This window comes from Anopheles merus, chromosome 2L (genome assembly GCF_017562075.2).
Source record: "Anopheles merus strain MAF chromosome 2L, AmerM5.1, whole genome shotgun sequence".
In the NCBI taxonomy this organism is placed as follows: Eukaryota; Metazoa; Arthropoda; class Insecta; order Diptera; family Culicidae; genus Anopheles; species Anopheles merus.
The window spans coordinates 9,760,602-9,783,520 of NC_054083.1; the positions used below are offsets into that span (position 1 = coordinate 9,760,602).

Here is a 22,919-nt window from a genome sequence, read left to right on the forward strand (position 1 = left end):
TTTCGGGACTGCCCCCAAGCTACAGTCCACAGACATCAGCCGTGGTCTTAAATTGCGATCCATGCTTCTTAATGTTTCGCAACCATTAATTTCGCTGAGCGAGCTTTTATTTTAAGGCCGGTCGCCCTGGCTTGGGCTTCCAGCTTGCATTATCCAATTGCAGATGGCAGCGATTTCTTCTTCTCCTAGCCGAAGATAGATGGCACCAAGCAACCCCGTCGATGGTTTTTGTCTTGGCTGATCTTATTGCCAACAGATCGCGTGACCCGTTATCTTTTTCGGCATAGGTGGCGACACGTTGGCTGGTTCGTGTCTTTGCTAAGCGAGTAACGAAACCTCTGTCCCACCGCTACAGCTTGAACGTGCCGCTGCAAAACTTCGCTGTTGTGTGCCGCTGTATTTCCTCTGATAACCGCCGTTTCAAATTTTTCTGAGCACGTGTGCCCGACACTTCAACACTTCAATAATACACCATAAACTAGCAGAAACGTGTGTCCATGCACTTTTGAATCCACACACTACATTCTAAATGGCCGTCTTCCGCTTCGCCGTGTAACTTTTCACTCACTTGGCCGTTAATTTTAAAACTGGCCCCGAAAAGTTCACCAACGTCCGGTTTTGAAATAAACGGTCGGAAATATTTCGAACACTTCACCACGATTTCACTCTCAACGCCTTTTTTGAAAAAATCTTGAAAACTTTCACGAAAATTTTCTTCTTCCACTGCACTTTCAACGGACCTTTTGAACTAGTTCTTGAAATGTTTCACAGTATCGAATGTTTCACAGTATCGATCGATCGACAGTATCGAAAATTCGGGAGGGTGCGTCTCACGCTTGGGGAATTATTCCGCACCAGTCCCGAATTTCCCCGGCGCGTTTATACGTCCAAACAGCTCGAACCCCGAATTCCACCCTTTTTGGACCTCTTTATGACTTGGCACTTCAAAATAATTTTTCACTGGGTGGGGGGGAGAGTGGGAGCGGGGAAAATAATTTTTCCGTGTTTGTTGTATCGCCCTCTACCACCCCACAGGTTCCGCGAATTTTTCGAGCAGATTCGAGCTCCCGCTGACGCTACACCACCTCCAGAATTTTACGTACACTTTTTAAAGATTCGAGCAGTTTTCGTGCAGAAACGGTCAATTCAAATTTTTGCTGCTTGGGAACTTCTCCCCGGACAAATTTGTCGCTTGGGTATCACTCAACTGTCACCAAGAAATGTCGAAAAAAAAACTCAAATCGGAGCGAAACTTACGAAGTTATTGACGATTTTCTATTTAATTCCGTTTTCCGAAGACACGTGCCCCTGCGGTAGCACCCCCGACACTTTTTATTTCCGCGTGTTTTCACCGATTTCGGGTCCGTTTTCTCGCACAACACTTAGAGCGTCACTACGCGCATCATTAAAAACACATCCGGACAAAATCCGTGCAGTTTTCACTAAGATATTCGCATTCAAAGTTCCCCATACAAAATGTATGGGGACAAAAACATACACTTTTTTGGCACTTTACACTGCTCAAATCGTCTCAAAAACACGTTTAATCGATTCAGCGCCCCCAATTTAACTATAATTGTGTGTTTCCGGCGCCGAATACGCAAATTTTTCCCCCAAATTTCCACACCCGGAATTCTAGCGCTACCGGGTGAGGGGGGGCGGGGGGCACGTACACACAACAACACGATGTTTCGAAAGCGCAAAAATCACCGAGTTTCGACTGGATAACACCATCTAAGGGTAAAACGGGTGCTCTGAATCCGTTTTTGACAGTTTCCGACCGATCCGAGGCCATGTTACACACTTTTTTTGCAAACTTTGTCGGAGCGTGTTTACATATGTCTTCACCCGACGACTACCCGGTGAACACTCCCGGGATAACTGGCTTTTTTTTATTAAAACTTTTGAAAATTCAAGAACCCTCCCTCACCCCTACAATCCTGCCCGCGAGGGCGTACCCTGAAGGGGGTTTCTAGGCTTCGTGCCTGGTCTTCTACCGTGCATAACGCACCTTCCATATTTTATTTGTTATTTGAATTCAAAGAAAAAATAATCCGCTTGTATCCCTCGAACAGGGCACTTTTTCACGCTTATAGCGTCGCTGTGTTGACGTGTGTGTGAAACGTCTAGCGGGAGGCAACTTCCGCCTCGACCGCTGCAGCTTCTTCCGCAGCATTCAGGCCGCCGTTCGTGACTGCGTCATCTCGATCATGTGCGCGGTTGCGCATACCAGACGGTCCGGCTGCGATATCCGCGCTTCCTCGGCCGTCTGAATCGCCGTCGCTTCTGCTCGATGACGATGATGCAGGACTGTGCTCCCCATACAGGCGTCACTCGTCCTGCAACGCTCGGCGCCTTCTCTCTCTGAACCGCGCCTGCCGCAGCCGAAGATCTGCACGGCGGGCCGCAGTGCTTGGCGATGGTGGTGGAGATGGGGGACGTCCTGCTCGCTGCACCTCCCGTTGTCGAGCTCTGGCTGCTCGGCGGCTTGCGTTTCGACGGTCGTTCCGTGCTCGACGGATTTCCGCACGCCTTGCCTCCAGATCGGCAACATCTTCCACATGCTGCTCGTTGCCCTGGGCTGCTAGGGCTGCTCGCTCGTCGTCCCAGGCTTGCTGAAGTTCAGCCGTAATCCGCTTAGCAGCTTCGCAGATCCGGCTCCAGCTCTCGGCATCGCGCAATAAGTGCTGCTGGAGGGTTTCCGGACGGACCGGGTCCATACTTCCCTTGCCGAGTAGCTGCTGACGGACTTCAGCAAACCTCGGACACTCGAACACCGCGTATTCTGCGGTCTCAGGAACGCCGCTACACCACTGACAGGCAGGGGACGATGTAAAACCATTGCGGCACAGGTAGTCCCGGAAAAAGCCATGTCCCGAGAGGACCTGGCACAAATGGAAAGACACATCTCCGTGCTTCCTTGACTACCAGTTGCTGATGTTGGTTAGCACACGGTGCGCCCAACGCGTGTGCCGGCTGGTGTCGGCTTCCGCATCCCACTGTTGCTGCATTTGCTCGATCGTGGCATGTCGCTCTTGCTTCCGGATGTTCGCCCTCGTGTCGGAGCGGTTTACGGCACTTAGTCGCTGGTAGACCGGGATAACAGGCTTGAGGCCGCCAAGCGTTCATAGCGACGTGGCTTTTTGATCCTTCGATGTCGGCTCTTCCTATCATTGTCAAGCAAAATTCACAAAGCGTAGGATTGTTCACCCTTTCAAGGGAACGTTAGCTGGACGTAGACCGTCGTGAGACAGGTTAGTTTTATCCTTTTGGTGTGTGCTTATAGTCGCTATCTTAACGGAATTCCTGGGCAGTACGAGAGGAACCACAGGTAGGAACCATTGGCTCAATACTAGTCCTACCGGACTTTGGTATGACGCTACGTCCGCTGGATTATGCCTGAACGCCTCTAACGTCGAAGCCAATCCGAGCTGATAGCGCTTCTGAAACTCATTCGGTGTTCGGAAGCTAGCGGGCTTAACCACCCTCTGAGATCCATTGGAGTCTGCCTTTGCAACCCGGCGTCTCATCCCGCTATACCTAGGCCGCAATGAGTGGAGTTCGCTGCACGTGTTAGTACCATACAACTGGAAACGCCGTTGGGCTTGGGATACTTGAGTTCTGCCCAACGTGGACACCTAGGACTTAGCACCTAGTTTCGACACCTATCAACCGCCCGCAAACGACGGGACTTCAGGCTGGGTTGCAAGTTGTAGTGTATCGATCCTCTCAGGCGACCCATGCTTGGTGCTACACCGTTTGAGCTCGTACTCTCTCATGTACGAGATCAATGTCTTCTTATTTGTTCCCTTGCTCCTCAAAAATGGCTTAGTTTTACCCCATAAATTTTTTATTGTCTGCGTGTGAATTTCCCTATTTTCTGGATTTACGAAGCTAACTGAGTGGTAAACCTTTTTATGCACGTAACCATAATCCTCGAAAGTGTCGTATGATCTCCAACAATCGGCCATTATTGTGGTGCCCCAATCAACACTCTCGAGGATTAGGTCGTGCAAATTTTCCCTAGTTCTCCTACCGACTATCTCTAAGAAAATTTCCTTATTTTCCCTACAAATACCCCCTACCAACTCTAACTCCCCAGTTCTTGGCAATCGGCCTCGGTTGTACTTACATTTTACGATGAGGGACTCGTCAATTTCCACCGTTAGTCCTGGGCCTCCTATCAGCCGCCTATTCTTCTCAACATACGCACTAAATTTTTACCTTAGCCGCAAAACGGTTAACGAATGGTTTAAGCTTCTAACACCTGACTCGGCCCTAGTACGCTTCACGTGCGAGTTTTGCGACCACTCGAAGGTAATGCGGAGAAGTTGTGCAAGCGACAATCTTGAGTTTTGGAACACACTACCCTTCCGGATAGAGCATTCCGAACCTTCACAATTGTCGTTTGAACAAATCCATTTGTACGAATTTCTTCTTTGCGTACCTCGCAAAACCATCGAGTGGTGGCACTTCTCACATTCCTGCTCTGTCATTAATAATCCTGCATCCTTCATCAGTCGCATTACCTGTTGCCTATCCTGCGTTAAAACCGCTAAATGCCCTATCGACTTAACTTGGATAAGCTCAATTATTTTCTTATCTAATTTTATTTCCTGTGCTCTACACTTTGATACATCAAATTTTCGATGATTGATAGCGGTGATTTTATAATTTGCTAAAAACGAAAAATATTTAAATATTATAATTTCTCTCGATGCTTTGGCAGAGATTTATTGCTAAAGCACAACCAATTGTTTACATTGTGGTTTAACTTTTAACTGTCAAAACATGCAAGTGACCCAATTGCCCCAACTTAAACCCTCGAGTAATTAACTGATAAAGCAATTACCACCCAGTCGAACAAATTATTTCATATTTGCGTTAAGTTAAATTTGAAGTTTCACGTTTAAAGAATAAAATGCATTGGAAAAAGAGTGTTTTATTTAAATTATCGTATAAAATAAAATAACGATCGATATGCTGCATAACTATTTAGTTAACTGCCCAGCTAGCGCTACATGTGCTACATGTACTATAGCAACGCAACACGAATGTGTAGCGCACTCGGCAACAGTAACCAGGGTGTGGCCACTCGTATCCGGTAGCCAGCTAGCTAGCCAGATAGGTAGTCAGTCAATCAGTCAGCCAGCCAACGAGTTAACCGGCGACTAGCATAGCTGCGAGCCAACAGTAAACATGAACAGGGAGTGTTTATATATTGGCTGCGCAACTGTGGCTAGTGCAACGATCGATTTACCCATTCTCGTGTGAGCATCATGTTCGACCAGACAACGGCAGCCAACAGACATCGTGTGAAACAGCCAACCCAGTCAGCCCTTTGATTTCGTACGGTCAGATATATGCAACAACAATGTAATTGGTTTTAGAATATGTACGAGAAGGAGCAAGATTAATGTCACGTGGTGATGCAGTGCAGCAGACCGATTGTGCGTGGCTGCAGTGACAGCAACATTGGCGGTTCGATGGTGTATCGACTAGTGAACCGTTCAATAGTTTCGCTTTGCGAACTACTTCGATCAGCTAACCGTTAATACGTATATTTCCGTATATAAATATATATTTTCGTATATAAATCTCCCAAATACATGCCGAACAATCAAACCGAATGCATGTGCAGAATATAATCAGCCACTTTTCCTAAGTGATAATTATCTGCACATGGACGAATCAACTAGATACGTGTGGATGCAATACCGTATAATCAGAAAGAATATAAGAAGTAGGGACATATAATTTAGTTCAGCTCAGCTTCAGGCTTCCATGTGATTGTTCTGAAATTAGTAATCAGAAAGAAAAGAAAGGACGCTGAGCCACGTAATCACCAAGGGCAACCAATACATCAGAAAACCGTTGTCATATTCTACGCCCTGTTTACGAACGGAGTAGATGCGAGTTGATAAAACGTTTTCGAATAATGTGTTACATGAAATGATTTAGAGGAAACAAAAGTGTAATTAAATAGAAGAAAGTAATAGCAGCATAGATGCGAATTATTTCTGCATATAGTTATCCTCGATGGAAAGAAGCGACGCATGTCTTTAGCGCTAACAAATCTAAGATGGTACTAAAGAACATACGTACGTGTAACTAACATCTTTTCGAACACATAATGGACCACTTTCTAACCCCATTTTGAAAACAGCATCAAGCAGTCCTCTGGGTTCCCCTCCCTGCACAAGGAAGGATTACGTTATGTGGAGAAAAGCATTCGTTTTAATTAGGTCTAACGCCGGTCAACGCTCGGTGATGTGATCTAAGTGATATAATTTGGATAACATATCAGTTGGGATGATGAGTCTTTTTCTTCTTCATTTTGGGACAATAACCGCTACCGGTCAAGGCCTGCTTGTACCCACTAGTGAAGTGAGCTTGGCTTTCATTGACTTATTGTTACCATAGCAGGATAGTCAGTCCTTCGTATGGGAGCACGGTCTATTCGGGGATTGAACCCATAACGGGCATGTTGTTAAGCCGTACGAGTTGGCGACGCCCACCACCAGACCATTTGACTAGATCGTGAAAAATCTTAAAGTCCAGGATTCACCAGCTGACCATCACCAGGCCATTTGACTAGATCTTGTAAAATCTTAAAGTCCAGGATTCTCAACTCGATTTTAAACAGTTTAAAAAATGGCAAAGTTTTAACGGGATATCGCTAAAATACAGTTTATCCTACTTGGCTTGATAAGCACGCATATAGTTACTTCTTCTTCTTCTATTTGGCTTAACGTTCTACTCGGACATGCCGGCCTATACAGGCTTTCGAGACTTAATTCATCACCACGTAGCCGGATAGTCGATCCTTGCTACGGGGGGACGGTCCATTCTGGGCTTGAACCCATGACGGGCATGTTATTGAGTCGTTCCCAAAGCATGGCAAATGACTCGAAACAGTGCTGTTTCTACGCACCTGCAACCGACAAACGATGTATAATAAATTGCAAAGGGGTAATAATTTGCACAGCATGGCAATACGCCTGTTGCAGATATTCCATGTACCTACCATGTTTGCACTGAGTTTCCTAGGGTAAGGTACGTTTTCTCTCGAATTAAGATTTTCGGACTTAGCCTATTTTTCAAGTTATCAACCGATTCAAACCATTGAAAGATTACATCCTTGGACATTTACTATGTCCCATATAAGTTTACGTGGGAAGTATTCGGGTTCAGAATTCTTGGACTTGGCGTATTTTAAGAATTTATCATCAAATTGAAACTATTAAAGGGTAACACACTAAGAGTAGCTTGGCAGCTTATGGCCTGATACGTGATAAGTATTTGGGTTCAGAATCCCGGACTTAGCGCTTTTTCCATCATGAAGGATCGAATCAAACATACCAACTAGGAAACGTGCACTACTTTCCTAGGACTTGTGTGAAATATGGTGATTAAGTGCCTGTGAGGATTGACGGTTGCTTAACGGTACTTAACACAGGGGAAGCCCTTAAGAGAGAAGTAGCTAGTGTCGATGGAACAAAGCGTATGTAATACAATCCGAACAAGTACAATAAAGAACTCTTCTTACTAGTATTTCTGTCCTAGAATGGTGTCCTTGACTGTCGGGAAAGCAGGTTGCTTATCGGGGTAAACAAATGAAATGGATCCCTTTTTTATTGTCGATGGGGAAATCTTACACAAGTGTTACGTCCGGGTTGGGGGTGATATACGACGGAGGCCGATTGAAACTCCGGACGCAATGATTGAACTTTTAACAAACATGTATTACAAAGATTACTTAAAGCTAACACACTAAAATATTGTCCGCGGCACTTCTATGCTTTCTCGCTGCTGAACCCCGAAGAAGGCACGATCGGATTTTCCCGCACGATCGCAGCTTCCCGATCGCTGACACCGAAACGTCTGACAGTTGTCGCACGGTCGCGACAACCTAGAGTACAAATGTCGTGCGGCGTCGTACAATTTCACTTCGTTCTCCTCGGTCGATGACATACCTTCGATGTTGCTGTCGAATCATTATCCTCCGAACTGCCTGCAGTATCATACTCAAATTAAATCTGTTAACAGACATAACTTCTATGATATTCACGGGGGTTCACTCTTCGTCAACTTGGTGTTGTAGTCTGATGAGTACTTCTTGATGACGATCACAATGCAAGATCGTATGCTCGGCGGTTTCTGGTTCTTCGCATGCATCGCATAGCGGTGATCCTGTAAGCTGCATCCGGTGTAGTTGGTGGGCGTAGAATCCATGGCTAGAAAGAAATTGAGAATGATAAAAGTCTACATATCCAAACCTTCTACTTATCCATCTTTTGACGTCGGATATGAGGCGGTATGTCTATCGACCGTGTACCCTCTCATTCGATTCTCGTTACCATCGTTCCATATTTGTGACACGTTCCATGTTACGTGCAACCGTTCCTGCGATGTTCTCTGCTCGTCTCCGATGAAAGGTCCTGGAGTCCTCGTCCAGAAGGAGATGAAGCGGGATCATTCCCGCAATCACGTTAAACTACTGATCGGTAAAACCTACGAAGCCACTGTCGGCGATTAGCAAATCGTAAAGTATGTGACCAAATAGGCGAGGCATACCGGACCTTCGCCGCTACTGTAAGAGCAATTGCTCACCGTACACTACTACCTGGACCTGCCTTATTCGGCATCATCCTTACCAAGGTGGTCCATGGTTTCGTCGCTCTCTCCCCCGCTTATCGAATGTGTGAAATGTAATTGAGGCGCTCATCTAAGACCAGCCCCAAATACTTCAAACTTTACACCGGTTCCCGTGGTGGTTGGTGGGCTTTGGTACTAACACCAACCTCTGCCTTTTTCTCGTCGGGAAACTTTCAATCCTCCAGACATTGCTGGCCCACGGTACGAAATGCATCGGTTGCTGTTTTCATACCCACTTTCAGCGCCTCGTTCGGGATCTCATCTGGACCCGGCGCTTTCTTGTAGGGTAGTCTTGTTGCAACCGCAATAACTTTATGATTGATAATATCCCTCAACTCTCGTGGTAGATCAGTTCGGTAATCAGGCCACACCGTGTTTGGGTGTGTAGAAAAAAGCTTGCTCACCACTTCTCGAAATTCATCCAACGTCATAGTTCGTGGTCCAATACTACACTCGGCCACTTTCTTTAAAGTATGATAAACAAGCGTGGTAGGTCCAAATTGAGGTGGCAAGATGGCTTGGAGGCGTCCGCCATTCAGGCCGGGATAACGGACTGGCAGACGAAGGCGCGAGACGGTGAGCGGTTTCGGACACTCCTGAGGCAGGCCAAGACCGCAAAACGGTTGTAGCGCCGGATAACACAACATGATAAACAATACCGAATGTAGCGTTGTTCGCTGAGACCTAGGAACTCGTCACACTGCCTGTTTCGGGTGTGCTTCATCACTCTTTTTAGTGCGTTCCTCGCCACCCTGAACTAGTCCCTAAAAATAGGAATACAAGTTAGTGTTATACGCCCTCTGGGCTAATGAATCGCACTCTTTGCGTAGTGCCTCGATTTCCAACGTCCACCAAAAAGCACTTTAGTTGGAAGTGTACTCCCTATGCTTCAACGTCGCATTGCACGCCGTGACAAGGATACTCATTAATTGCTCGCTTGTTTTGATCTCTGTCTCGTAAGCGGCTTACATCATCGCTTCAAATGTATCTGTTAAAGTACTTAGTACTCCATCTCTTGATTGGACGTGATAAATTCCGCACGCTTTGTGTCTCGAGATCTATTCGTATCGCACGATGATCCGAGTTCATATAACTATTATCTATTATTATCTCCCACTTGTAGGATCTTGCAACTGTTTTGCTTGCAAAAGTAAGATCCACTACAGATGAACATCCTGGTCCAACCTAAGTTGGTTCGTTACAATCGTTCAATATAATTGCGTCAATCTGCGCAAAGGTAGATAGCATCATATCTCCTCGTTGTTCTTGGACATCACCCCTGTTGACAAGCTGGTTGTTCCAACTTATTGACCATGTATTAAAGTCCCCACCTATTATAAACTTGTGGATACCGGTTACAGCTAAGACCGTGTTATCCAACATGTTCTGGAACTCTTCCAGACTGAATCTTGGTGCTGCGTAAACGCTGACCACACGCATATCACCTATGGCAACAACCATAAATCCCTTCAGAGCCTTATTGACTACCCTTACTGGTAAGTCCCCGTTCACTACTACTGCTGCCGTATTGTCGTCATTGCGCTATACATTGACATTGGTTGTCGCTAGATAAGGATCTGATATCAACACCACATCAGCAGAATCCTCCCGTATCGTTTGCTGTTGCCCTCGTTCCGCAATCCAAACACTTAACAGCGTTAGTACAGGCGCCTTTCTTGTGTCCACTCAAATCGCGTTTCAAACCGCATAAGGAAAGTACTCTACGTTCTAGGATTTCTGTTCAAGAATATTGTCCGCGACGGTCGGGGAAGAAGGTTGCAAAACAAAAGAAATAGACCTCTTCAGAGAACGCCAAAAATCCTGTCCCTGCCGATTTTTCACTGTAATCTACAGCATAGACATTATTAGACGCCTTAGTATTAACCGCCGGCAAAAGGCTTCCCGGCAGGCAATTGACGATTAATAATATGGCTTGGGGTGTTTAAACGCATGGAAGAGCAGGAAGAAACACGGACGAGCGCTGATGAACTGCAACTGTGTTCGTGTAACAGCACCAAACGGTATGTGACGACGTACAGTGTGTAGATGTGTGTGTGTAATTTTAGGCAGCGAAGATGGATCGAGGTTATGTTTACTAAGTGAAAGAGTTTCATGCAGAAGCGTCTTTGTAATAAACATGTATTTAAGTTGCATATTTTCAGTGTTAAAGTTTGTAAAGTGAACTTAGAAGTAATAACCAATGGTGCTATTCACTTGTGTGCTGTTGGCGAATATTGAAGCGTTGAAATATTAAAGCTTCCTATGTTAGTTTGTTGTGCTTAGTGTGAAGCAAAAATGTGTGCTAAAGTGTTATAAATTAGAAATATTTATACATATACGTCTAATGTTCGGTTGTACCCATCTTATTTTCCATATTTTTGGGTGTGCTTATCGTTTACCAGGAGAAAAAGATTGTACGTTATATACGTGCAGCTATTTCGCCTCCGCAGGAAGGTATGTTAATAAAAGTGATTGTATTTGTAATTTTTCATTACGCTGAAATTAAATAACTAATCGAATAAAATTTGCCGTCAAACATTATGAATAATCGATGTTATCAGTGTTCTTCAGGAGTGTTCCAAGCTTTCCGAAGACACACAAATCCGATTCACCTCGTATGCACCCAGCGGATTTCATGCGAAGAATATTGGAAAGCCATCAAAGAAGTGGGCATGATGGTAATGATACTTTGATTCTTTTTACTTTTAGATTTCTTATCCTTATTTTTGTTTACAACAACCTTGCATCGTTGGCGCAGGCCTTATGGGAACTGCGCGGTCAGAGCAACAACCGGATAAGCATTTCGTTCCAAGTGGAAATTATATCAAGTTTGGGAATTGAAGAGAGTTACGGCACACTGTGAACATGGTTGTAAACAATCGATGGTAACATTTATATATAACATTTATATATCGACGTATGTTGTTTGATGTTTTTTTAGGTAAATTGGTCCAACGGAACAGCTTATCCCGGCCTTTCTCGGGTTTAGTTGCTGTTGCTTGACCGCGACGATTGACACCAGAGTTTGCTATGGTCGTATTGTCGTCGTGTAATCGTGTTATTGCTGTTAACGCCCTTTGTTTATAGCTATTAAGATGCAACAGCATTATTTATTTTCCGGAATATCGTTAGCGTTGTTCGTCCTTGGTCAAACGGTTGACAGTGGGCAATTAAGTACAATAAATGATAGGAGCAAAAACGCGAGTGCTGTTAGTGATTTGCAAAATGAAACCAACAGCCATTTTACATTTTTTATCTTAAACAAGCATTGCCCCTGAAAGCTACCAAAGCAAATGTGTATTACGTACCACTAGCTGTGTGATAGGTACAATAAAAGGTATAATTTTTCATTTAATTTGTAAAATTAGAAAAGAATAGATAAAAGGTGATTGATAAATATAGTATCAATAGGACATTACGATTAATAAAAATGGAAAAGCAATGTGTTTATCAATAAATAATATGTAATATATGAACAGCAACTATTAATAGGTAGAGCAATTCAACAAAATAAATAAATGTTAATTTCTTTCTTCTATGGCAGCTTTTTTTAACATTTCCCTACATGTTTACTCTTGCTGGTGCATGTGTCAGTTTTCTTTTTAAATATTCTTTATCAAATTCTATATCTACGTCCATTCTAACGTGGTTTGTGTTGATATACTTAAATAAGCACTGTATTTATGTAGTTACTAAAAGCTATTTTTTTCCTGACGATCCTTCCCAGCTACACCGTGCAAGAAAAGTCCTATCAAACATCACGTCTAAAGCCTCATGCATCCTGTTGTTGACATCCTGGCTGCTGATATCTGCATCTATTATTTAAGTATAACAGCAAAATGCAAAATCATCTCCAGCTATTTTTGCTTCAAAAGCATCAAACTGTTGTTCATTTCCGATTTTTTCCATGGCTAAACTCTGCGCATTTCTTCTTATACCCTTCATAGGATTCAGTATTGTGGACTGCTCATTTAAAATCACCAATATCTGAGCGCTGCGTGCATCTATTTTCGTGCATCCGACAACGAAGGCAGCAGCTTCCAGAATGCTCTGTAGAAGTAATTGAAAGGACTGCTTGATTTGCTCCTGCTGCTGCCTGGTGTTCATCGTCGGTGATCATCATTATTGGCGACGAAGGCAGCACAGATTCGTACACCGGAAACGTGGCAGATCTCGTTGACGGTTTCTGATCACTTTTCCTGGTTATATTTTTAGGCAAATTTATCACAACACTACCAGTTGCTCGTTCAGTCGTTATGTACGATGTACCGGCGCTTGATGATGGCGCAGCAGTACTAGTTGACGGTTGCTGTCCATGTTGCTGGCCTAACGGACGGAATGGTGCAGGAACACCAGGTAATGTTGACCGATGATGATTACCATCACCGGCATTCGAGACCAGCACTGGCACTGCATCCGTTACCTTCAGCTGTTCAACAACACGGACTGGCATTCTTTGTTGACTGCGCTGACCGGCCACTGAAACCACCGATTGCGCTGCACTTGTTGTCGGAAGTTGTCCAACAACACGGACTGGTACATCTGACTGACGAAACGATTGCACACCCGCAATGGCCGAAGGCATTACTTGTAAAGGAAATGGCACGTGAGACTCTTCCACAACTTCCTTTTATACTGCATTTCGAGCTGCTTGTGCGCAGACTTATGAATGAATGGGAGAAGTCTAAGGACTTGTGAAGAAGGAATATGATATGGTGTGATGTCGAATATTGTGCCTGTTGCTTGTGCTACCGAATGTCGCCAAGCTACTCATCACATACCCGCGTTTTATGTCCCCATTCTTGGTATTTCCGGGTTATTCGCCATCGCGTTGTAGTCGAATCATACTCCATCTGTCTTGCTTCGATTATTGCCTCCGCAAAGACAAAATTAGAGCACGCGTTCCTATTCATCATCCTCCGGCACCGTCCGGAGAATGTGGGAGTCACTGCTCTATAAAAACCACCAAACTACCACAAACTGGAAACCGCGGAAAACCCCGTGGGTCACCGGCCACCAACATGCATATCGGCTGAAACTTGGACCCATGCTAAATTTAAGCAAAGTTGAAGTAAGTCTGACAGTATCTAAAGTAATAGAAAGACAGTTTGATAAACTGGTTAACAATGTTTATTATTTCATTTAAGCTCATGTGCCGTGCGAAAAAGCAAAATAAATATTTCATCTTGTTGGCAACCACCCTGTGCCTGTACCGCTGTACCAAGACAGCTCGCAATGACAGATGTACTGTGCTTGTAGAGGTGTGTGTGCGGTGCAGGACACGATCACGATGCAGGACAGATCGTTCTACGAAGAGAGATCGTTGTGTTTGTCTTAATTTGTATTTTAATGTGTTAATAAATAAGCAATAGTACTAAAGAACACAAAACATTTAATGTTTATTAAGCTAAACCGACATTATATTTTTATCTAAAACGGTTTTGATGTGTTTATTTCTCATCGCGTTTAGGCGTCGTGTATCAGATCGCAACTGCTAATAATTTCGTCGTGTGAGGCGGACTGTTATGGATGTACCAAATCTTCAGTGATGATGCATGCGTTCATGCATCTACGAGCCGCTAATTGGCGGTATCCAGATCATCGTCGTACTTTAGCTTACATCAGCTACCGAAACCAGCGACAGTGTAAATTGTAAGAGAAAGACAAATTAACGATTGAAGTAATATAATTAAAATTATTGGTTTACATGGATTGCGCTCCACTAACAATATTTTTGTCTTATATTAGTGCCGATTATGTGACTCAACTGCTTGAGAAAAAGTATCAAAAATGGTCATTTTCTATTATGATCCGTGTTAAAGAACTCGACTTGTCTCTGGTTTGATATATCGAACTGAACGAAGGTCATTTGCATTACCTGACTCAAACGGAGACCGTTTTTTGTCCAACAGCTTTCCGTTAGGTTAAAGCTACGGAAAGCGTTTTGTTATAGAATTTAAATACTAGGGTAAATGTAGCCGGTCTCGTAGTACAGTCGTCATCTCGTACGACTTAATAACATGCCCGTCATGGGTTCAAGCCCTAAATGGACCGTGCCGCCATACGTAGGACTGACTATCCTGCTATGGTAACAATAAGTCACTGAAAGCCAAGCTCACCTCAATAGTGGGTACAGGGTAGGCCTTGACCGATAACGGTTGTTGTGCTAATGAAGAAGAAGTTTTAATTTAATTACAGGTGAATGCTGCAAATCTCCGTTATAAACGTTTTCGTGCGCTGAATAAGGTTTGTATGAAAAATAGTGTATTTCTAGAATATTTAATTTTCAATAAAGTAACGGTCAATTTAAAAATAAGCTGTGTTGACATACAACCCGAATGAAAGAAATATACGGATAAGCGAATGTAAACAATACACAAAAGAACGGGAGGTCCGTTTCATCCGTACCCCCCCACGCCCAATCATATCCACCGTTGGGCGCCTGAGCCATGCACGGTTGGGCGGCCGTTTCTCCTCCTACGGCGCCATCAGTTTAGCTGGCAATTGCCTGCCGGGTTATGAAATATAAAACAAAATGAGAAGGAAAAATCAGAACTTTGTAGAATATACGACGAACACAAGAAAAAATTAATTAGAGAAAGCAAGGAGAAAGTAATATAAAACAAATGATAAAATTAGTAGTTTTGTGGTTTGATTTGGTTTGTGATTAAGATTGAAATTAATTTTAGTAACTTATTGGCTTTTCAAGGTCTTCCAACATGCAAAAAACAATATAAATTCATGTCGATTCAAAGCGAATCACTCGTATTGCACACTCAACAAGATATTCAGGGCATCAAATACATAAGTTTCAGACTATGATACACCTTATCAGTTGTTGCAAAAAGAAGAGCTAAATGTACGCATCTTGCAGGCAAATACCATGGGCATTGCTTACATTGACCCTGATCGCGAACGAAAGTCGACAAAATTTATCCGATCGGATAACATGCTTGATTCCATCGGTGGGATTTGTTTTCCACCGGTGGATAACTCTTACCGGTTCAAGTAGCCATTGGGTTTGCCTATCTGTCAAATATAATTTTGTTTACATTTACATTTTACAAACTCATTAGACAGTTAAACCCCGAAGGATAAAGTTTTGTTTGATTCAAGTGACGTTTTGGTGAAAAGGAAACTACAAGCAGATACCAAGTGCAAGAAAGTGGATAAAGAGTGAAAAAAAGGAAAAAAAGAATTTGTGACTGACGAAAAAAAAACAAAGGCGGAGGAAAGTTAGGAGGGATGGAGGTCCAGTACCCTGGAGGAGGAATTCCCCTCAATAACTACTTTGGCTTACTAGAAGACCAAAGCGAACCGAGAAGAAAAATAGGAAAAAATCCTAGAAGACTAGCGCTTAGTAATGACATAGAAGACGTAGAGGTCCTTATGTTAATGAAGACAACCATAAAAAACCAAGACATAAGTCGGATAAACCTGTTTATTGCGGCAAACGTGATTTACAATGCAATCGGTGCAAAAGCACTGTCCGTCAATAAACTAAAAGACGGCAATCTACTAATCAAAGTAGCTAACCAAAAACAAGCCAACAAATTGGCAACAATAAAGAAAATTTCAGATGGAAGAGGCGAAAGAAAGGAAGTATGGTAAAAATCTACGAACTCCCGATCCTGAACACAAGTAAGGGAGTGATCCGATGCCCAGACATCGAATACCTCACAGAAGAAGAATTGTTAGAGGGACTAAAAGAACTAAAAGTGCTAGATGTCGTCATAATAAAAAGGAAAATAGAACAAACACTCAGGAACACCCGAACGGTAATTATAACTTTCAAAACGGGAAAGATACCACGTGTAGTGGATTTCGGACTATACCCAGTAAAGGTAGAACTCAACGTCCCCAGGCCCATGCGGTGCATAACATGAATGAAACTGGGACACACAAAAAAATGGTGCCAGAAAGATAAAATCTGCGCAAACTGCAGCGAAATCGAACAAAAAGATCCGTGCAAAAAAAAAAAAAAAAAAAAAAAAACAAAATGTTTGTCATGCGGAGAAGCCCACCACACACTAAACAAAAATTGCCCTGTATTCGTTGACGAAATGGAAATCAGCAGAATCAGAACAGAAACCCAGGTAATGTATGGCGAAGCAAAACATATTCGGAGTAGTGATGGGTAAATACAATTTTTTCCGGAGTCGGATCGATCTAACTCCGGTACCCATCGTAGTCGAGCTCGGAGTTACTGTGGACTGTTTTAGCAGAGGGGAAGGGGAGTGCATGAGAAAGCTCGGGACTCATCGATCAGATCAGTCCGTGGTCTAGTCCGTGTGAGTAGTTTAGGTTGGCGGTGCTGAAACAGTAAGGATATTTTAATATTAAACTAACAACAAAATTGCTACATTGTAATATACGATGCCTTACTTGAAAGTAAACGAACTCATCAAAAAATGTCTGAACGATAATTAACAGTCATTTTGGGAATTATCAATTGCAGCGTCAACCTAAACTACTCGCCTACACTTGTAATGTGATCGAACGTACGCGGGGCCGTCGTGCACCGTTTTTGCGAGGAGTCAGTCTTTACTGACATGAGCTGAGGTGGAACGAACTATTCGAAGCGGACTGATTTGATCGTCCAGGCGATCATGGAAACCCGGAAGGAGTTTCCCTTACTGGAAACGTTGGAGTTTAGAAGCCTTACCTTGGGTAGGGGGACATAACTAAACTCTTGAAATAAGTTGGAAGGCGAAGCATTAGGAAGCGTAACGTCCTATCTTGGCAGTCCGAACGAATCTGACTTGCCACGGTCGGAATTGGTTTTATTTATACTCAATAAGTTTCGTACGTTTGGTTTTGGAATGTGTTTTTGTCCTAATTAAAGGTTATCGATATGAGGTGCAATTTATACATTATATTGGAGTGAGGTGTCTATGTTTTTACGAAGGTTCTGGAAAGTATAAACTGTTCTAGCTAAATAACGGGTGCGTTCGTCGATCTTTGCCTACACTGCGCTTTTAGCAATAAGTTGCTATGCGTTCTCTGATTGTCCACTTTACCGCAGTAACGCTTGAATTGCTTATGTTGCCCGTTTCGGTTGTTTTTGATAAGTGTGTCACGTCTGTTATTTGTTTGAATGGACGGCCTGAACTCTTCCGGTTGCGGTGCTATGGTATGATCTGATTTGCTGAATGTGTTAAAATGAATGTGTTACAATGGTGTGGTTTGGCTTTCTAAAATGTGTTACAATGTGTCTATAGCTGATAGTGTGTATTATAATAAGTTCTGTATAGCAGATATGCTACACACTCATCCGGGCTGATCTGGACTAATTCGGACTGATCTGGACTGATTCGGACTGATCCAGAGTCGGATTCGGTTATGATCCGGAGTCGGATTCATGCTTTACGCGCCTGCGTCGGAGTTGATCCATGACTGCGCTCCACATTACCCATCACTAATTCGGAGACGCCAATGTCCCGTTATCCCAAGAGTTTATATAACTGAAACAACACATGCACAAAAAACAAAATCCCCATCGAGAGAAACACAAATTACACACAAATCCAGGCAACTCACACTACAGAAAACACCACACCAAAAGAAAATCAAAACCCCAACAAAGAAATACAAAATACCAACTCATCTTACGAACAAACATACACTGTAACCGAAATAAACAGACCAACGAAATCTACAGAAGATTCTTAACAATTCATCGATATAGAAGGAACAAATGTAACACCAACAACCTCCACAATGATTGTGGAAGAATACAATATAACTAACGTACAACCAGAGATAAAAAACTACCAAATCATCCCAACAGACAACTAACGCATCCAACACTCCTTACTTACCCGATTAACATTCACACTGCTTCAAGCGAATGTACAAGGAATAAGAAAAAAAACAAGGAAGAAATCAGAGAAATTCTGATTGAAACAATATAGATGTAGTCTGTCTCCATGAGACATGGTTGGATAATAACTCATGCGGCACACTAAAAATACATCACTACCAAGTAATCTCCTATAACAGATAGGATGGCTACAGAGGCGTGGTTATACTAATTTGTAACGGTCTCAACACAAAAAATCCCACTAATACCAACTAACCCCTATGTACAACCAACAGCTGTCCACGCTGTACAAACGGGACTGGTAATCGCATCTGTGTATATCAAACCTACAACACCAAGTATAATCATAAGTATTACAAATATTCTAAAGCAATAACGGGAGATTTTAACGCACATCATGGGGAGTGGGGCAATCACTTCAATGATGGGAAAGGTAACAATCAACTAAAAATGATAAACGATACTAATTTCACTGTGATACATAACAAAGAGCATACATTTATAAACCCTGACCCGGAAAAAACACGGCCATTGATCTGACGATCGCAACAATAACAGTTGCGCACAATATAAAAAGAACAGTATCGAACATACATATTGGCAACAGTGGACACAGAGTAATATATACACAGATTAATACAATTAAATCTCCTCCATACCAAAGATACATATACAATAGGAAACATATAGATAAGGAAATCACACTACTATCGGGCAATGAAAACACGGACATAAACAGTATTACCAAAACTATTAATTACATAATCTTAAGAAATAGAAGTAAAATAACCTTAGAACCAAAATCATGGTGGTCAAGTGAAACCCAGAAAATAAAAAAATGTAGAAAAAGACAAAAAAATGGCAAACGAGTTTTTAAACATACACTTTGGACCAACGAAACAAAAAAAATCAATACAAACCCCACGCTTCATCAGCGACAAAGTCCTACTGGATATAAATAAATGGGACAACATAATCAAATCCAAAAGAAATTCATCCCCAGGTATAGACAAAATATCGTATAACACTTTAAAAATCCTTAACAACAATAGCTCATCTGCAATCATTAACTACATCAACAGAATGTACCAAATAGGAAAAATAGAAAGAAAACTAAAAAATAAAGAAATTGCCATTGGTAAACCAGGAAAAGACCAGCTGAAAATCACAAACCCATAGCCTTACTCCCAACCATAACCAAAGTGGCAAACACAGCCATACTCAGTGCTGCCAATGTCATCAGTATCACTAGATTTTCACCAACGAAAATAATGAACATATCCGTGGTAGCTTGATGCTCATTGCTGATAGTCAATAAAAATGTGTCATGACATGCTGAACACGACATGTGAATTCTTGAGTCCAACGCGATACTCTGACTGACAAGCTTAGCTTAATGCCGGCGCAAGCATAATCATGATTCTTTCTGGCTGTGAACAGTGCTGTCAAATGCCACTGTTTCAGTCACCAACACTGATGACTGAAACGACGCTCAAATCAGATCACGTACACAACTGAGATGATCAGTGACTATACTCAAACAGTTGAAGAATCAATCACATGCTTGGTGACATTTAGTTTAGCACCCAACTTTTGGTCACTCACTTGGTCACGACATTGTTGTCGGCGATAATCGCGACATTCTTCGAATATACTTGGCACGTGGGCTCTAGCAACAAAATGAGCATGCTTTCTCCCTCTATCTGTTTTGATAATCTGTCGGGTCAAACAGAGCGAGAAAACATGCTCATTTTGTTTCTTGGAACCACTCGCACGCTATGCATATCTCCCGTGACCATCGCGATGATCACCGACTGAAAATGTCGCGACCAAGTGACTGACCAAGAGTTGGTTGCACACAATGTCACCAAGCATGTGATTGTCGCACCAACTGTTTGAGGCTCGCCTCTGATCTTCGCAGTAGAGGTCGTGACGCAGAGATGATTTAGTTTCAGCCAGAATTTGTCATGACTATGTCAGTGACATTTTGCAAAATTGATCACAGCAAAAAACAAGTCGTGATATTGTGACTGACCAAGCGATGGTCGCAAACATGTCATGAGCATGTATTAGTCACACCAATCGTTCTGAGTATCACCTCTGATTATCACAATTGAGTACGTGATGCTGATATAGATTTTGTTTCAGTCAGATTTTTGTATGACTTTGACGGTGACATTTTGCAGCACTGGCCATACTACACAACCTAAGTTTCGATTTCGAAAAATATAACCTCCCAGCTAAAAAAATAGAAATGCTTTCTCATTCTATCGAATAGATCAGTAAACCTGAGAGAGCGAGAAAGCATGTCGATTTTATCGTTTGGGCTATTGCCCAACATAACATTTGGTTTTAGGAAAAATCGTGCCACAACTTTCTCTGTTGATTGGATTGTCAACACAGTCAAGAAAGACTTAAGAAAAAAGCACACTGGAGTGATTTTTATTGACGTCAAAAACGCCTACAACTGTGTGAAAGTCGACATCCTATAAAAGATCCTCACCAGAAATATGGTATCCACAGAAGATATTAGATGGATTGTAGGATTCCTAAATAACAGATTGGTCGAGATAACAGCCCAAGGTAAAAAGATCAGTAGGAGAATATCTATGGGACTCCCGCAAGGTGACGTCCTTTCACCTATACTATTCAACATATATACAAGCGACTGTCATAGCTTGAATCACTACAAAACGAAATTAATAGAATATGCAGACGATTGCAGACGATGAGCAGAGGCACGAGAGGCTGGCGCAAGTGGCAGAACTAGGCAACCACCACAGCACCAGCACAGCAGTAACAACAGCGACAGCATCGGTGCAGACGACGAGGTGCCCCCGCCATCTCTGGATGAGATTGCCAGCGCCATCAAGCAGCTTAAGAGCAATAAGTCTGCCGGAAACGATAGACTGGCGGCTGAGCTCTTTAAGATGGGGCCGGAGAGGCTTACCGTCGAAATGCATCAGCTGATCGTGAAAGTGTGGGAACAGGAGGAACTACCGGAGGAGTGGAAGCTGGGTGTTATTCACCCAGTCTACAAAAAGGGCGGCAGGCTAGATTGTTCGAATTTCCGAGCCATCACAGTCCTGAATGCCGCCTACAAGATCCTGTCCCAGATCCTGTTCTGCCGACTTGCGCCCCTTGCTACAAATTTTGTCGGCAGCTACCAAGCTGGGTTTGTTGGAGGCAAATCCACCACCGACCAAATTTTCACTCTACGGCAAATCCTCCAGAAGTGCCGAGTGCGCCAGATACCAACGCAACACCTGTTCAAGGCTGGCTACGACACCATAGACCGGAAGGAGCTATGGAGCATCATGCAGCGGTACCACTTCCCTGGAAAGTATATCCGGCTGTTAGAGGTCACTATGAGCGGGGTGCAGTGCAAGGTGAGAGTATCGAACTTGGCGTCGGAATCGTTCGAATCTCACATGGATCTGAGGCAAGGTGACGGACTCTCCTCTCTGATCTTCAAAAACGCCCTGGAAGGTGTCATTCGAGGCGCGAAGCTGGCCAACGACATCCGTGGCACGATCCTCTACCGGTCTCTCCAATTTATTGGCTTTTCAAGGATGACATCGACATAATCGGCAGGACAACATTGAATGTGTGTGAGGCGTACACCCGACTCAAGCGCGAAGCAGCAAGAATTGGATTGAGCATTTGGGAAGCAGTGTAAAAGTTTACGGCGACAGTCTCGAGGTGGTAAAGGAGTTTCGCTATCTCGGGACGGTCGTTACTTTGGACAACGACATCAGCAGTGAAATCCGGAGACGCATTGTGCAGGGGAATCGTGCATATCACGGGCTTCACCGACTGCTGAGATTGAGAAGACTTCGAGCCCGCACGAAATGTAAGATATATCGCACATTGATTCGCCCGGTGGTCCTCTACGGACACGATCCTGGACCATCTTTGCTGAGCTGTACGACGAACCGAGCATCCTGACGGTGGTGAAGGCTGGCACCCAATCGCTTTACGTCCTGGAGGCAAATCTACTATCGTCCATGTGTCATTAGCTTCGATTGACTCGAGCTCTTCAGCCATAGCTTGCTTCCACTGATCCGCATCCCAGGAAGCCATTGCCTCTGCATAATTCTTCGGTTCCTCACTGCACAACTCTTGTTGAAAAGCAGCAATAGCAAAAGCTTGCATAATCATCACTGCTTTCGTCAGACGACACTGATCCAGGTGCGCTTGTATTGCCAACCACGAAATCGTTGAACCTTTCTGGAACCTTATGCTGACGTTTACTGCGTCTCAACACCTGAGGCTCTACTTCACTTATGCTGGTAGATGGAGTATTAGTGTTGATATGTTATGGTATATCTCCCGCCGTGCTGTCGCTTATATGCTCCAAATCATTTTCATCATTGTGGCTGCTCTCCTGTACTTCACTTAAATCAAGCAACACTGTGCTATCTAGCTCGGGAATCTG

General features: G+C 43.3%; 1 pseudogene; it reads right to left on the reverse strand.

Annotated features, from left to right (window-relative positions):
• Positions 1–2,330: 2,330 nt before the first annotated feature.
• Positions 2,331–22,564, reverse strand: LOC121592222 (annotated as a pseudogene).
• Positions 22,565–22,919: the final 355 nt, after the last annotated feature.